The following is a 17,858-nucleotide window of genomic DNA, read 5'->3' as shown; positions in this document are numbered from 1 at the left end:
ATATACAAAATTCATAATATTTTTCTAAACTACATAGCCACTTCAAAAATAATAATTTTAAAACCATCTTTTTCAATAATATTGACATGGTCTCCAATTACTAATAATATTTTTTTGGAATATTTCCTCTTTATGAATAGAGAAACTTACCAGAAATGCATTGAAAATAATGTAAGCTTAAAGCTCAAAATTATACCTTATAAAATTGCATTCATTCTTTTTAAAAACTACATTTAATTTTAAAAAATCAAAATATACCAACAAATCCTATTTTTTTATAATCATATTTTTTTTATGAATCATGCAAAAAATAAATTGAGAAGAATACCTCTTAGTAAATAACATGAAATACTTCATAATTCAAATTAGAACCACTGCTGACATAGTTTGATATCCTAAATGGAAATTTTTGTTTGCAAAATGTTTTATTTAATTCTTAAGAATTTAAAACTTATTTGCAGTTTAATTTCAATGAAAATAAAAGTTTAAAATGATTTTGGCAAGGATAAAATTTTGTACTAAAATTTACAATTGAGGTCTTACAAATTTATTTTGAGTTTAAAAACAATAAAATTGTAATAAAAAGTTCGATTTGAAATACAATCTGTACGATAATGTAAAAAAGCTAACATTTAATAAGGGGATTTTAATTAGAATACAATAATTCAAATTGCAAGGCAGGATAAAATTAAACTGAGTTTTCATTTAAACTGAGTTTTCAAATTAAACTGAGTGCTATTATTCAAACCTCAACTTTAATAAATTTGTCTGTTTTTTTATTACATTGCATGAAACGAATCTGAGCAAATAGGTACTATTTTAATATCTAATGTAGATCTTATTACCTTTTTAAAAAATTTTTTTTACAGATTTGGCATATTTCGTAATTGCTAAATCGGAAAACCTTTTAAAAATGCCTAATATATGTAATTAACGTTTATGAGCTTCGCGCTTATGATGTTTTATTTTAATTGCATGACTTTGGAGTATTTTTTATTTTTTACAGGAAATGTGAAGATAATAAATTTAATTATTTAGAAATACAAAATCATTTTTTCAAAAAATAAAGTAGTTTATGCTAAAACATCAAAAATACCGCTTTGAACACGTTTCTCTTCTAAGAAACAATAATGAACAAATGGATTCTAAGCAGGAAAATATTTTTTTCCCAAACAACAATGTTACTGTTACTAATGCATTAGAAACTTCAACAATAAATTCTAGAATATTTTCATGACGTCACGGTTAACAACCTTCTTCGTAACATCCGAGTGGAAAAAAAGAAACAAAAACTTTTTCTAATCCGCCACTCATTGCATATAAATTCCTCATCAGGTTTCGCCTGATTAGATTGGTCTGCAATTCTATTCTTTTCCTTTTCAGAAAATCAAAAGACCGAAAAACTAAAGAAATCGATGCAAAAGACGTTTGAAGTGAAGGGAAGAGAAGAGTAAGTAGAATTGGATGCCAATAAATAAAACCTACCCAATCAAAAAGGTTGAAAGTCCCTGTTCTTGGTGAACTCTAAATCGCTTAAAACTAATTGGTGTAAAAGCTTAAAAGACGCGCTGCTCTTCTGGCTTGATTGATTTAAGACTTTAGATGTCTTTCTTTGAGAATCGAAAGCGAAACGCCTCGGGGAGCATTAGCTATTCTGATAAAACTGGAGGAGAGATTTGAATGCTTAATGAAAAGATTTTTTTTTTGTCCTGATTAATGCTGATTTATTTTATTTTAAGAAAATTCTAAATTCCACTTGGGTGGTTTCAATATTTGACATGCTAAGAGAGAAGCTTATCTTCTTTTTCATTTAATTTCCCTTTAGTTTAACCATCATTTTGCGTTATCAACCAAAAAAATGACAATTTATCTTTGGTTTCATTAATTCTCAAAATCTGAAAGTTTCATTCAATTAAGGTTTTTCTTCTTCTTTTTTTTTCTTTTTTTTTAGATTTGTAACTGGTTTTTATAAATGATGAAATTTATATTTTACTTGAAAAGTAGCACCAGGATTGCAACAGTAGCTGATACTAAAATTGATGAAGTTTGTATTTTGCATGCAGCATTGTAACATTTTGAGCGAGTAAAATTGATGAATTTTGTATCTTGCATGTAGCACTAGGACAGTAACATTGCAGATAACAAAATTGATGAAGTTTGTATTTTGCATGTAGCAGTAGGATTGTAACATTTGCAGATAGCAAAATTGATAAAGTTTGTATGGAAAGTGGCAACTGGTTGTATAATTGATGAAGTTTGTATTTTACATAAAAATTAGCTCTGTGCAAGCTACACTTCTTCCAATGGTGACATTTATAAATCAAGCTATTCCTTAGAATTGTTTCCAGAAAACTCTGTTTGTACACACTTCTAATAGATAGCAATGCACTCTCCCCAATTATTAAAACAGTTTATACTCTCTACCTGTTTCAATACCTGCAATTTTTTACATTGTTTGTGTTATGCAGAATTTAGAAATAATTTTAATGAATTTAAATAGCAATAATTAAATTTGAAACAATATTTTTTAAATTAGTATCTTTTTAACCAAAACCTTTTTATACCTTTCTTCTTAAACATACTGATGCGTATGAAGAAAAATAAGAACTTTAGTTTATTTGAGGAAGATTTATGAAAAGCGTAATTTTAGGTTTATTTAAATTCAAAATATCAAAAATTAGTCAACCAAGTATATAAGAATTAAAATTATGCTGACGAAAAGCAACAAATAGCTATCAAACAAATAAGCTAAACCTTTAATTTTCAAGAGAAATAAAACTGTAAAGGTTAAGACAATTAAAAAAATTGTTAATCTTTCAGGAGAAAAAATGGTGCTTTAATTTGGTCCTTGTTAAGTACAAAAAACGAACGAAACTGCTTCGATTGAAACGCGTCCAATAATATTATTTTCGAGATCACTGTTAGAAATTTCTGTCAGAAAAATCTGATTTAGATTTTTCTATAAATATTTATTCTTCGTTTTTAATAACGAAAATAATTTTTTAAATAAATAAAAAAGACATTTAATAGTATATTACGTTCATGCTCATTTAACCAATATTTCTTTGTCATTTCATGTGAAAAAAAATCGTTTTTTAGAGGGAGGGAGCATTTTATAAAAAAAATAAATAAATAAATGGGTAAAACCAAATCTTGTGAGTCATTGTATTCCTAAGAAAATATTTTCTTATACGCAGACAACATGTAGAAAACAAGAATAGATTATATGAGAAGATAAGTTTTAAATATTATAAAAATTATATTGTAAAAATAGTGTAGACAAAAATTGTGTTTTTTAAGGAAGGAAAATGTTTTTTTAACTTAAAAGTAAAAAATTATGTAAAAAAAAAATTTTTGAATTAAAAAATAAGTTTTATTTGAATTAAGTATTCTTATAATTAAAACTATAAAGCTAAAAAAGCAGTTTAACAATCATATTTATATTTAATACTTGAATGGATCAAAAAAAAAATTATTCCTTGTCAAACCAAAACAATTCATGATAAAACAGTAATTTTTAAAAAGAGAAAAATTCCAGATTTCATAGCCATGTACCGGTCAGTAAAACAAACCAAAATATCGAGAGTTGCGACAAAAACTGTCGAAAAGAGAGAAAAAAAGTGCGTATAAGAGTGTAAGTTATAGGTTTTCCACATGACAAACTTCTCAATAATTCTTTCCTTTTCTACGTTCATTGAGTGAGTTATTGGAAGTGTTCGTCCTTTACGCACCTGTCTGGAATCATTCAAAGACGAATTTACGAACGTGTAGTGTTTTTTGTTCTAACATCTTATGGGAGTTTCCAGGCATTCAAGAAAACGAATATTTTTCTCAGAACTTCAAATGAGATTTCGAAACTATTTTTTTAACGCTTATAAAAATGTTGAGTCAGTTAAAAAAATTAAAAAATAAATAAATTACGGATTTTTTCAGTTTTTACAAATATTATTTTCTTGATCGTCGTTTATATTTAAAGCTATTCTTTCAGGCTTATAAATAAGAATTAAGACTGAAAGATTCTCTTATATACGAAAGACTTTCTACAAAACAAATTTAAAATGTTGAATAAAAATACGCATTCAGAAATGTTATTTAAAACTATTTATAAATAAATAGTTAAAGAATCGCTTGCATTCTAAATCATTTTTAAATAAGGAATAAGAGAATTGTTTACACTCAAAACTAAATTTAAATAAAAAGTAGAAGATTATCTTACACTCAGAGTTTTTCAACAAAACTATTTTTAAATAAAAAATAAGATCATTGCTCAACAACTTTTAAATAAAGAATAAAATCATTGGTTATATTCAAAGCTACTCCTAAATAAAAAGTAAAATATTTGTTTAAACACGAAGCTTTCCATCAAAACTATTTTTAAATAAAGATTAAGATCATTGTTTACATTCAAAACTAATTTTAAATAAAGAGTAAAAGATTTGTTTAAGCACAAAGCATTCCACCAAAGCTATTTTCAAATAAAGAATAAGATCATTGCTGATATTCATAACAACTTTTAAATAAAGAATAGGATCATTGCTTACGTACATTAACAACTTTTAAATAAAGAATAAGATCATTGTTTATATTCAAAACTGCTTTTAAATAAAGAGTAAAAGATTTGTTTAAACACAAAGCTTTCCACCAAAACTATTTTTAAACAAAGAATAAAGAAACATTTACATTCAAAACGTTTTTAAAACAAAAATTAATTTAATCACTTTCATTTAAAGCTATTTTTAAATTAATATTAAAAGATTTGTTTACTTTCAAAAGGTTTCTTAACAACTTGTTTTTTTCTTTTTTTTAAGAAAAAAAGAATAAGAAAATCGTTAACATTCGAAAATTTTCTTCATAACTGTTTTTAAACAGATAAAAAGAAAAATTTTAAAATTTAAAGTTTAGTGAAGAGTTGTTTCAGGTAAGCTTAGAGTAAAACATAGAGTTTCAAATTCAGAAAAAAATATTTAAAAATATCAGAATCAAAACAAATTATTGAATGATTGCTTCCCCACGGTGTAATTCTAAGTAATCCTCTCACAATTTATTTGCATTTTGATGTTCCAGAATTGTTTTTTTTCTCTCTCTCTCTCTTTTTTTTTTTTTTTTTTTTTTTTTTTTGCATTTTAAACTTTATGAATTATTCTCGATTTACACGAACTAACTTTTTTTATACCTTAAATTTTAAATTACTCATTAATACGAAGGAGAAATTGCTATGCATTGTCACTCCTAAAGTATTGAGTCCTCTTAATGTAATTATTAATTTTTCTAATATGCATACAAACAATTTTTATAAAAATATGAAGTAAAGCTAAAGCAATCCAATTTAAATACATAAAACTTTCGCGAAAACTATTCTCCAATTGCTTGTTTATGCATATATAAGTAGAAAAAAAATTCTATTCCGTAACTTTTTCATACACAGAATTAAATCTTTACCATACATTCCGATCGATAAGTAAAAAAACAATTGAAAATCTTTTTTCCATCCTCTCATCTCTTTCACCCCTACTATAACTCAGATAAATGGGGGTGAGGAGGATGCTTGAAAGTCAGATGACCAAAGATGGTCTTTAGATTGTCGTCAAAGATAAAGAATATATCTCCGGATTAAGTGCCCGGGGATGAAAGGGGGAGTTTGTGGCAGAGAAGGGGTTGTCCTACTGTCTCTCTTATCTTCCAGGGAGGGAGCATAGAGGATAGGGAGCTGTGAGAGTCTTTATGGCTGTACATCTTTTGTTCATCGATGCCTATCCTCAGCATTCTTCAGAAAATATTATCAGTCTTTTTTTGTCATAAGAGAACTCATAAATAAAAGGGAAGGGATGATATGATTTGAGATAAAGGAAAAATTTACAAGATTATTCGAAATTGAAGACTAAAGTATATGTTAAAAGTGTTGTTTTATAATAAAGAATTTGAAATTGAATATCCTTTTTCAATTGATTGAACAAAAATTAAAGTTGTTGCTATTTGTTTAGTGTTTTCGTGTTAGAATTCTAGGAATTATTCAAGTACAGTCGTCCCCACTTAATTGCATATCTGATAATCGAAAAACTCGCTTATACGAATGAAGTTTAATGGAACCAAATCATTTTATATGAAACTAATGTAAATTTTTTTCGTTTAAATGAATATTTGTTGTTTACAATCCTAGCTTAATTGCATAAATAAGAGGTACTGGAATAAAAAAAAATTATTTTTAAGAAATGCTTTACCAGTTAGAATGAAATTTTTAGTGAAGATGATAAAAATACTGGTCACTTCAATAGAGACTTCATGTTCATTTGCTGCTCTGAACAGGTGTTAGGAGCATAGTTTAAGAATTAATCAAATCTTGCTAGCAGTTATACATTGGAGTGAATGAAGGGGGTTTTACACCTCTTTACTTACTTCATTCACACATCATTTAGAATGTAAAAAGGTACAGAGTGATTTGTTTCGCTGTGAAGTCCTACGGTCTCATCCTGGTGTGCTGTTAGTTTTAATAAGAAAAAGTTTCGAAAACCTAACACACTAACGTGCAGTGTGTCTTTCTCTAAAGTAGAATAATTATTGCTTACTCCAGTAAATACAAGCTGAGCATGAAAACGAATGAATTGAAATAATCGAAAGGGGAAAAAAAATAGAAGTTTTGAAAGAAATAATTTCAAAAATCTCAAACTGAAATGGCAAATTAATTTGGAATTTCTTAAGTTTCAAGAATAAGAAAAAATTAAAAATTAAAAAAATCTGAAAGTATTCGAGAGGAATTCGCAAGTCATTAAAGTCTTAGTAAAAACAGAGAGTGAAAACCGAATTTTGATAAATTAACGAAGTAAACGGTTATAAAAACAAACTTCAAATACAGATTTTTTTTTCGAAAGGAACTAAATAATATTAAAGCACCAGTTTTATTTTTTTCATTAGCGTAGATTTATTTTTATATGACTTTAAATGACGCTTATATTTTATAATACAAACACAGACATTTTAAGTTATAATTGTACATTCATCATAAAATTGAGTTTATTTAAAAAAAGAAAACACTGAACTAGATACCATTAGAAAGTAGAAATTAGTAAAAATTAAGTATTTAAAATTGAATAACGCACTCTTTTTTTAATTGAATAACCCTGCTTAATTGAATAATGTTGGCTCGAAAAAATGGTATTCTTTTAAGTGGGGTTGACTGTATTTTATTCTTCTGATTATGCGAATACAGCTGATACTCGATATAGCGGTCTCTGTGTTATCTAAGACGGAAATGGACGCAAATACACAAAAGTACAAAATTATAGTAAATATTTATTCATAAATACTGGACGCGTTTTAACGAAAACAATGTTCTTCTATTAATTTCTTTTATAAGAATTTAAATTCAGTTCTAAGTATTATAGAGTTACGCTTGTTACGAACTTCTAGTTTCAGGGAAAAACTTCAAAAGCTAAGCAAAAATAAATAATTCAGGAAGAATGTGAATACCATGTTTTTTAACTCCCAACTAAACTTCCTCTTTCAACATTACACAAAAGAGAATACGGTATTCATATAAGAAATATGACTGTATAATTTATTTAATTCTTTGAAAAGAAATTTACAAATTTTATGAATGCATACAGGAAACTCCGATTTCCATGCTAGGATGGTATACGCACTTCCAATACTCAGTATTAAAAAAAAAATATATGTATTTCACCATAGATAAGACCATATTTTTTTTTTATCATAGATTACGCCTCGAATAAGCTAGGGTAAAAATAGGTGGTCCTGTCACTCTTTATTCATTCGTTGAGAATTCAAGATGTTACACGTTTATTGAGCGGTAGCATCAAAGGAAATGTTTAAGTCATTTTCTCCAGACTTATCCATTGATTCATTTTCAACGAAAAAAATTTTTTGAAAGGGCAAAAATGTTTAACTCCTATTTGTAGATTTATAATTTTTAAATATATATGTATATATGAACGAAGAAAATTTTAGTTACTATATTATAATGCAGTGTTTCCCAAAGTGTGGTACGCGTACCCCCAGGGGTACGGGAACAGTTTAGCGGGGGTACGCTTTCTTATTCGAAATATCATGCAACATACAAAAATTTCAAAATTTTTTATTTAAAAGCAAAGCTAGCCATGGAAAATTACGATTACGTATTTTTCTATTGGCTATTTTTTGCAGAGTTAACACTTAATAATTAGTGGTGTCAACAGCCAGTTGTGATTTTTAACTTTTGTGCAATTTTTTATAGTAAAAAATACATTTATTTCCTTATTAGTGGTAAACAGGTATACGAAAAATTTAGAAAGGGTACACAAAAGTCATAAGTTTGGGAAACACTGTTATAATGGATTAATGAAAATGAATGATTCAGTTCGAATGTTTCAATGAGCGTTAAAATTATACTGCGAAGTTCATGCATAGGTCGCTATAAAGGCAGGATAGCAGTAATGGAGGTCGTTATAAAAGAGTGTAGACTTTATTAATTTCATTAAATGATACTAATAATTTCACTTTAAACTAAAGCATAATAATTTTCATTATTTATTTGATAGATGATGAAGGGAAACTTTTTAAAAACTAAAAATGTTAATCCACATCCTAATTAATATGCTTAAGAGTTCGTATATTTTAAAGCTAGTTTACCTTAGATATATATTTAAAATGTGTGATTTATTAAAAAAATTACAGTATAAAATAGCTTTAATTTTAATTTATATTTTTAAGAGACTTTCTGTGTTGTCGTTGCTTACTAAATAAATTAGCTTTTTAACAAATGTCATGGTGTTTGCTTTATACGGTTATGTAAAGTTCACTTTCAGTAGCAAACTTTCCTTTTTAAGGGAACGTGGACACGTTTTCTTAGATTGATCGTATAAATCTTTCTTTCACTGAATGCTGAGATATTTGTTATTACTGATGGCATAAGTGTCACTTTAAAGGAATGTTAAAACGTTTATTTACAACGAATGCATAAGTATTGAATCAATTCATTTTAAGAATGATTATGAAAACTCATCACATTAAATTGTCTTTAAGTTTTGAACTTAATATCAGTAACAGTATACATATTTAACTACAAAGAAAATTTAACTGATGATAGCGATGAATACAATACATTATTCTGTTCGATAAAAAAAAGAATTAAAAATTTAGATAGACAAAATTTTTATTATAAAATTCTATGAGAAATACGCTAAATACGATACCTTTTTCTGCAAGTTGAAAAAAAATTTCATTGTGTTTGTGTTTCACTTTCAGTTTCTTCAAGAGTTTATTTTGTATACTATTGTAATGTTTCTTATCTGTTTTCTAAATAAACAAAATAATAACAATAAATTAAAAAAAAACAGCATTTTCAAATCGTTAGGAATCACAGTTACCAGCATTTACTATTATTGGAGGAAGAAAAAGGCATTTTTTTTACTATACATCTTTAGATATTTAAACATCGTTAGAAAAAAAATTCTAAATGAACTTAGGTAAGAATTAAAAATTTGGTTAAAGTGGAGTAATAAAAAATATAAAACAATTACATAAAAGAGTTTTATAATTTTATTTTAACTAAGCATAGAATAAAAAAAAATGGAAAGATATTTCAAAAAGCTTTCTAAATTTGTTTATTGAATAACAAAAATCACAAATACGACAAATAAATTACAAAGCAATTAAAATAAAAATTCAGCCATTATAAAAATTCGCTAAATATCTCCTAGTGGGCACCACCTCACAAAGTCTGCTTTCAAACAAAGAAGGAAGCTCCATCAAAACCCGCCATTTTGTTCTTAAAAAAAAAGCGTTTACCAAAACCAAGCAAATATTCTTGCTGATTCTAGCGAATTCTGGATCGATGAATAAAACTGGTTTAGGTTTTTCCCGAATTTCTGCTTTCATCGAATAAAAAACCCCTTTTTTTGGTTTCTGTCGATCCCCGAATTTCAATGGCCAACCGCTGGCCGAGCTAAATTATCCGGCCGACTATTATCTCCTGCAAACGTTGGAGGCAAACACAATTTTCGCCAAAGCAAAGGAAAATACCTAGAGGGGTGGTGCAAGGTATGCTGGAGAATCTTTTGGTAGCAAGCCAGCAATCGATTGGCGAAGAGGAACCAACCTCGTCCGTTTGCAGTCTCATTTGTAGGGTTCTGTCTACTCTTGGCTATCTACTTCGTCATTTGTTTTTTTTTTGGTTAGTTTTCGTTTTTTATTTTATTTTTCTCTCTTTCACTGACTTTTTTTTCCCTTCAAGTATTATTTTGCCCCCCCCCCCACTTTCAGAGTTCCTCTTTTTCCTATTTTCTCCTTATCTGTCTTGCTCCTTATTTTGTGTCCTGGTGCAGTGCAATTTAGATTTCCCACTTTCTGCAAAAGGGGTGGTTTAAAAAGTGATAAAAAGACCCCATGCTGTTTTCAAATTGCACTCAATTTAAGGAGTTTAGTTTTAACTAAGACAATTATGAAAAGCTGTAATTAAAAAAATACATATTCCAATAACCAATCTGTAATTTTTGACCTTATATTAAAGTAAAGTTATGAAAAGTGTATTATTTAATAGATAAAATTACTGAAGGATATTATTTAGGATATCATTATTTAGGATGAAACATGATAACATATTATTATTTAGGGTAAAACCTGATAAGGATTAAACTATAATATCAAGGGTCAAATTTAAAACTATCTCACATAAATTCAAATCACGATTGTTGCGTTCATAATCATTGCGAGATTTAGAATAAAATAATTCATTTTTTTCAAAAACATTAGAAAGTCTCAATCTGTATCTTATAAAAATGATGTTTTATAAAAAGCGAGTTATGTGTTATAAAGATCAGTCGTGTGTGATGTGTTATAAAAAGCTCTAAGTTTTTGTAGAGAAAGAATATTAGAATTTGAAATTGTTCCAAAGAATTTGTGCTGCCCAAAACAATGAGCAAAAAGCAAACGTTTTGATGCAGATTCTCTTTTTAAGATTAATTCTAAAACATAGAGTAATTAGTTGTAAATAAAATACCATTCACAACTGTAGTTCCAGAAAAATATGTTGAATATTAGTAACACGAATACCATAACCCAACGTCTACATATGCTGCTGCTTAATGGCAACAAAATATCAAGCAATCAAAATTAATAATGAAATACCTGAAAATAAAATATATATTTTTATTTGTAAGTTTCAAACATGATTTTGGAAATTCAAAAAGAAATATACTAATTTAAATTCATTCAAAAATTTATGTACGTGAATTTCTACTGTTTTAGATAATGTATTTATAAGATCCTTTATAAGATTCTGTATTTATAACGTGGTAACTATGTTTTAGCAGAGAATTTAATAGGAAAACGATCAAATTAAAATCTTTATTAATATTTAGAATTGTTTTAACCTATTAAAGATCATTAAAATCAAAATTATGCATGAAATAATAGAAACAAAGCAATATTACTTAAATACAAATGCGAAATTACATGAGGAAATTTGTAACACATTATTTATTTATTATTCTTTAAAGGAAGTGGGAGTTTTGCAGAGGAAATAACGTGAAAATTGTTTACGAGTTTTTTAAGCTGTTAATAAAGAAATTCAGAGACGAGATGTCATTTAAATAGATTTTTATAAATATGTATTACAATTGATACGATTATACTTTTAAAACTGCATCCATAAATAATTTTCATTACTACTATTAATAATAATATGTTGCAAAATTTTTTGTGCATATGCATTACGAATAAAACGAATCTGCAAAAGCATTAAAAAGTTACGTGTGAAATCATAGAATCATTTTGATGTTATTTAAATTCAGATAAAAAGTTACATAAACGAATTTATAACACATTACTTATTTATTGCTCTTAAAAAAAATCAGTGTTTTGTTACGAAAACGATTTGAAAAGTGTTTACGACGCAATAAAGAAAATTGCAATAGAATCGTCTTTTGATTAACTACATTTTTAACAATAACGTAATCGATAGAATTATACATTTTCAACTATATACTTAGAAATGTTTAAAGTTAATTTGTTTCTATATTTTTAATAATCTTTAAAATGCATGCAATGCGAATAAATTGAATGAAAAAAAGTCATATCATGCAAGAAGTTATAGAAACACGTTAATAATATTTAAATGTAAATATACCTTACGAATAAAACGAATCCAAAAAAATATCATTAAATTCAAAGTTATGTATGAAATATTAGGCTCATTTTTATATTATTCAAATATAGATACGAAGCTACATAAGGGTATTTATAACACATTATTTATTTATTGCTCTTTAAAAAAAATCGGTGTTTTGTTACGGAAACGACATGAAAAGTGTTTACGACACAATAAAGAAATTCAGAGTAGAGCCATCATTTGTATTGACTATAAAAAGTAAGAATAAAATTTCATCGGATGATAGCATCTTTTATCTTTGAAAGGATTTACTGGTGTTGCCATCGTTAGGAAGAAATTTCTGATTTTAGTAAGACTGACTTGTTGAATGAAATTAAGTTGCTGAAAATTAAAGAAATTAAATGGCAATAATCATATTGGAAATAATATGACAATAAAACTTTAATATCCTCGCTGGCAAGTTTTACTTTCGATTTAGGTCTAGTTATAAATTGACCTCAATTGTCCATTAAGTGTGAGGATATTTAGTTTGTAAGTAATGTTTTATTATTTTGCGGATGATTTCTGCAATAGAATTATTTTTAAGAGTAATTTTAAAACTGTTTTGTTACTAATCAATTCAAAATACTTTTTTTTATTGTATTGTACTTTTATTTAAAAAAAAATAATTATAAAAGGTTCATTGTCTTTGTGACTTTATTTTTTTTTATAAAGGAATTCTTTATAAATTCTAAAAAAAAGTCTTTTAGTACGATCGAATCAAAAAGTATTTGTACGATCTAGGAAAAAACGTTGTTCATGCACTTAGAAAAACAGTATAGTTAAAACTACCAGAATATGGTAAAATTTAGCGTGTTTTTGATTCTATAAGAACACCAAAGAGCTCGCTAATTTTTACCGAAGCAGTTTGTTAATGATTTTTGATAAAATTAACAATAAAATATGATTTTATAATATGTGACAAAATTGGTAAGTCTGGTAAAATTTGATAATTTTATCATAATATAATTTTAATTTTATAAAAATGCATGGAAATAATTTATTCTGTAAAGTTTACATTTCAGTTTTGTATCTTTTATTAAATGTGTAGCAATAAAACTATGATATTGAAAACTAGAAACTTTTGGAAACTGTTACCAGGTGGACTGAAGAGTTACCAAACGAATGGTCTAAATAACGTATATTTTTCTTCACCTTTCACTTTTCTGACGTTTTTTTCACCAGAAATGTCATTACCATATAATACGGTAATTTTACTACAATTTTTTTGCCTCGTGTGATCTAAAAAAGTAGGGTTTTTTGCACAAAAATTCGGACATTTTCTGTTCAGTTTTAAAAAGGCTTTTTTGTACCGCTTTTTCCTATTGTCCAAAAAAGGCGTATTTTTTAGATAAATTATCAATTGTAAATAGATTTATAGTTTAAGTTCACAACAAATATTACTTTACTTAATATACCATTTTTAGCTCAAAAGAATACCATTACTGTTACTTAATAAATAGCAAAAATTATAATCCGCATATAAAAATTAATCTTGTAAGTTTAAATCAAATTACAATTCATCCGGATTGTTTCTGCACATTATTTACTGAAGATTAGTCTAAATTTGTACAAGATACAAAAGTACATAATTAATTAAGCAGTGCAACGCTTTAAGCGAATTTTTTTCTTCTTGTAAATAACTTTTTAGTAGTCATTTAACTGTAAAATTGTGTTCACAGTATACTATTATCAAAAAATTGCAATATTTTAGCTTCATTTTTTTATGTATTATTCATTTATATTAGTTTTTTTAGTATTTAAACATATTTAGTATTTTATTTTTTTTTAGATAATTTAATATACACGTTTAAACCTAAACTCGTATTTTACATAGTTTTGACCAATTATTATTATTCTTTTACTTATTTTTGTATTCAAACCATAGTTTAAAATAGAGATTTGTAAAACGTTTAGAAATATGGATTAGAAATTGTATTATTTTCTTAACAAGAGATGTTTGCAATAAGAATAATACAAAGTAATAATTGCAAATTGACAATATATAATTCCTATTTCCTATCATAATCTCTCTGCAAAGAATTCAAATTTGGTAGAATTTCATTTTGTGCAGATATTGTCTTTCCAAATAATTTACAATGATAAATCCTAAGAATGTTAATTTAATTAAAAAGTGAATTTAATTTCAATGAAGAGAAGTAAAAACAAACGGACAGCATTTTGCGTTGGCAATTTTTTCATAAAATTATTTATTAAAGAAATAACCTATATTTCGAAATCTCTGTCGACGCATTAAATAACACATTTTGTGAATAAAATGCTAGTAACATCACTGCCTGAGTTTGAAACAAATTCATGACTGCTAAGTCAAATTTAGCCTAAGTAAGCCAGCGCCCTCTATGCTAATTCAGAAAATGGCGCAAAAAGTCCATATAATGAAAAGCCACAGTATTATGAAAATGAAAAGACTTTGTCATCTGATTTTTTAATATTTAAAAAGCTACTCTAATGATGCATTATCTGGGCTCATAAGTATTAGCAAAATTAGAGAATTTTTCATTGGTTTTGTTAATTTTCAGCTAGGTGAAAAAGTCTCACCAGATTGGAGAATTTTTTTTTAAATTTTAACATCCTTTGAAATATTGTAGTTATTTGTCCACTCTAAAGCCTAGATATTTTTTACGACAAGTTAGTGTATATAGTTTAAAATTATAGACTTGTCTCAAGTGTAAGGGTCTTGTCTTAAACAGTTACTTTTTATTTTAATTATTATAATTTTCCTTGGCTAAAGAATTTCGGAAAACACTTTTAAGAATCAAGCCAAAGAGAAAAATAAAACTTATAAGCTACCCAAGAACAACATTTATAATATTTTAAATTAATTCATAGCTGGTGTAAAATATTCATTTATTTATTTTATTAATTCATTTATTTTTTGCTTCTTCATTTTAATGTAATGGTTTTATTTTATTTCTCTAATTTTTAGTTTTCATTAGCATTCTTCAGAAACTAGCATTTTCGAATTCGTATATTTGGAATAAAGAACCAGCACTGTAAAAAATTACGGAAAAAAGTACCGGCACTCAGAAGCCGGTGCTTTTTACAGTAGAATCCATTTTTACCGGAGCATAGTACGGAACAAAAAATCAGATATACCATAATTCTTACAGTAATAATTACAGTAAAATCACTTAATCACTCTAATTAAATAAATATTACTGTGAAAATTATGGTGTAATATTTTAAGGTAAAAATGGATTTTACGGATGATGCATAATAGTGCCGGACTCATACCGTAATTTAATCAGGAATTTTTTACAGTGTGGATTCGCTTTCTTAAAATAAATGCTTCAAACTATTGATAAATGCAAATTAAAATACTTAATTTGTTTTTAGAGAATTCATTATCACTTTTTTAGTTTCTCACTTTAATGCTAATAATACGTAATACAAACAATAAGATGCTAAAGAGTCTCGTGCAAATAGTTTTAAATCATTAAGTATCGGATGTTTTTTTTTCTCATTACAACGTTAAAAATAATAAATATCTGTTAATAACGAAAAATGTATGTCATTGGAAGCTTTTTGACATTTGAATAATCAAGGGAGCTTTGTAAGCTCTGCAATTGATTTTGCAAGCTTTGATTGTGAACTTTAAAGTCTTTCAAAATACCAAAACATCTTCCATATTCGTTTGTTTTCTTTGTATGAGCATGAGAACAAAGACCCAAATTTTGTTAGCTTTTACTACGGCTTTCAAAAATCACATGAACAAATTCGATAACTTCGTAAGACAACATGAGCTCGCAAATTTTTGATAGTAAAAGCTAGCAAAAATACAAATTTATCCATAATCTTTAACTGCAGTCTTCCTTAAAAAGACAAAAATTATTGTGAATGTTTATATCAATACGTCTTTTAAAATTTGACTGAGGAACAAAGATGCAAAGATAAATTTTATAATGTAACATTGGTCTCCTCTGTTGGAAGCAAATAAACAAGTAAATAAACAAGCATAAGAAAGCAAATAAACAAGTTATTCGATAAATAGTTCTTTTTCATATAAAATATTTTACAAAAACTGCAATGAGGGAAATATTTTCTTTAAAAATGCTTTTTTCAAATTTATATATATATATATATATATATATATATATATATATATATATATATATATATATATATATATATATATATATATATATATATATATATATATATATATATATATATATATATATATATATATATATATATATATATATATATATATATACATCTAAAATAAAACTCGGGTGAAAGTCTTCCAGTAGACTGTCTGAAATGTCTTGAAAAGCCATGAATATAACCTTGAAGCTGAGTGACATAGACTTACAGCACTTAAAGACACAAGAGCATCTATAAACGGCTTTTTATGACGTAACATAATATGTCCCTATTTTTAAACGTCCGGGATTTTTTTTTTCAGGAATACCTCCTCCAGATAACGTTACACTAAAAATCAGCCTTCTATTTGAGATCAACCCCTCTTAGAAAAAGACTGACATTTCCTCTGAATAATTGAGAAAAATTCCCCAACTTTTCGAAGCTGAGAAAGAAGAAAAAAGAAAGAAAAACTTTTTTTCTCATTGCTTTCTATGATTGAAAAAAGAAAAAAAAGAAAAGAAATTCGAATGTTGGATGCTGTCTTTTTCCCAGTTGAAAGTGACATTATAACCCTACCCCTCGAATAAAACTTTCCTCCGGATTTTCTTTTAGCTTTTTCTCATTCCTTCCAATTTTCTTTCTTTCTTCTTTTTCTATTTGTCTTCTCACTCTAAGTTATTTATTTTTGGATGAAGGCGGTAATCGCGTCTGCGCACCAAAGAAGATCACTCGGCGCGAATTGGAGAAAGCCTTTGATGAGAAATATTTTCTTTTTCCCGCTCCTCTCACTCTCCATCATTGATGCGGAAGATGAGGATGAGATACAAGATGAGAAGATGAATAGTTTTAACTTAATGCCTTCACCCGACGCCAACAATTCTTCATCATTTTTACGACCTTCTCTTTTTCTTAAAAGAAAGTTTGTTCTCGTCTGCCTATTTATATCGTTTGTAATGAAAAGATGTTCTAACTGTAACTGTCTCTCCCTGTTTACTCTCTTTTATTAATGATTTGTTTATATTTATCACTAAATCAAAATAAAAATAAGTGTAAGGATATTTTTATCTAGTTATGTTTATGATTTTGCTGTACAGTTGTCGTTACCAGTAACGACGTTCGTAAAGATGCTGACATTTAATAAGAATTGTGTTTGAAAAATTAATTTGAATACCCGGATTTAAGATTATTTTATTATTAATAATCCAAATCTTATTTTGAAATAAAATTTAATTCCAAATTATCATAAGGAATTATAAATATTTTAGAAAATCTTATCTTAAAAACCGAAATTAAAATTAATGTACAAATTACCGTTAAATTGAAGTAAAACTTTTCAAGTTATAATTTCAAATAATTAAAATTTAATTAAAAACACGAATTTCATTACGAAATAATATTTTATGTAACATTTTAAAGAACAAAAATACAAGGAGTATTAATGAGAAATAAGCTTTCGATCAAAGATTTTTAATTTTAATATCAAGCTCTGGTCCACTAACACCAATATTTCTTCTACATATAAATTTTTGAAAAATTATTTTATTAAGGAATTGAAAGTCATTAAGAATTATTATCAAAAATCATGAAGTATTATTATCATTTTCAAATCATT

The 17,858-nt window shown here is 26.6% G+C and overlaps 1 long non-coding RNA gene across 4 annotated transcripts in view; it reads right to left on the bottom strand.

Annotated features, from left to right (window-relative positions):
• Positions 1-17,858, bottom strand: part of LOC122269183 (uncharacterized) — an 87,787-nt gene that overhangs the window by 48,795 nt on the left and 21,134 nt on the right. For 2 of the 4 annotated variants that reach the window (XR_015429626.1, XR_015429625.1), the window contains exon 3: positions 9,186-9,288. The exons of the other annotated variants lie outside the window; for them this stretch is intronic. This is a non-coding gene — a long non-coding RNA (uncharacterized LOC122269183). The remainder of the gene's footprint in view (positions 1-9,185; positions 9,289-17,858) is intronic. 4 annotated transcript variants of the gene reach the window in all.

This window comes from Parasteatoda tepidariorum, chromosome 10, assembly GCF_982258835.1.
Source record: "Parasteatoda tepidariorum strain Cologne lab strain chromosome 10, Ptep-v5.0, whole genome shotgun sequence".
Lineage (NCBI taxonomy): Eukaryota > Metazoa > Arthropoda > Arachnida > Araneae > Theridiidae > Parasteatoda > Parasteatoda tepidariorum.
Note: the sequence above shows the minus strand (reverse complement) of the source record. Positions and strands in the feature narration are given on the sequence as shown.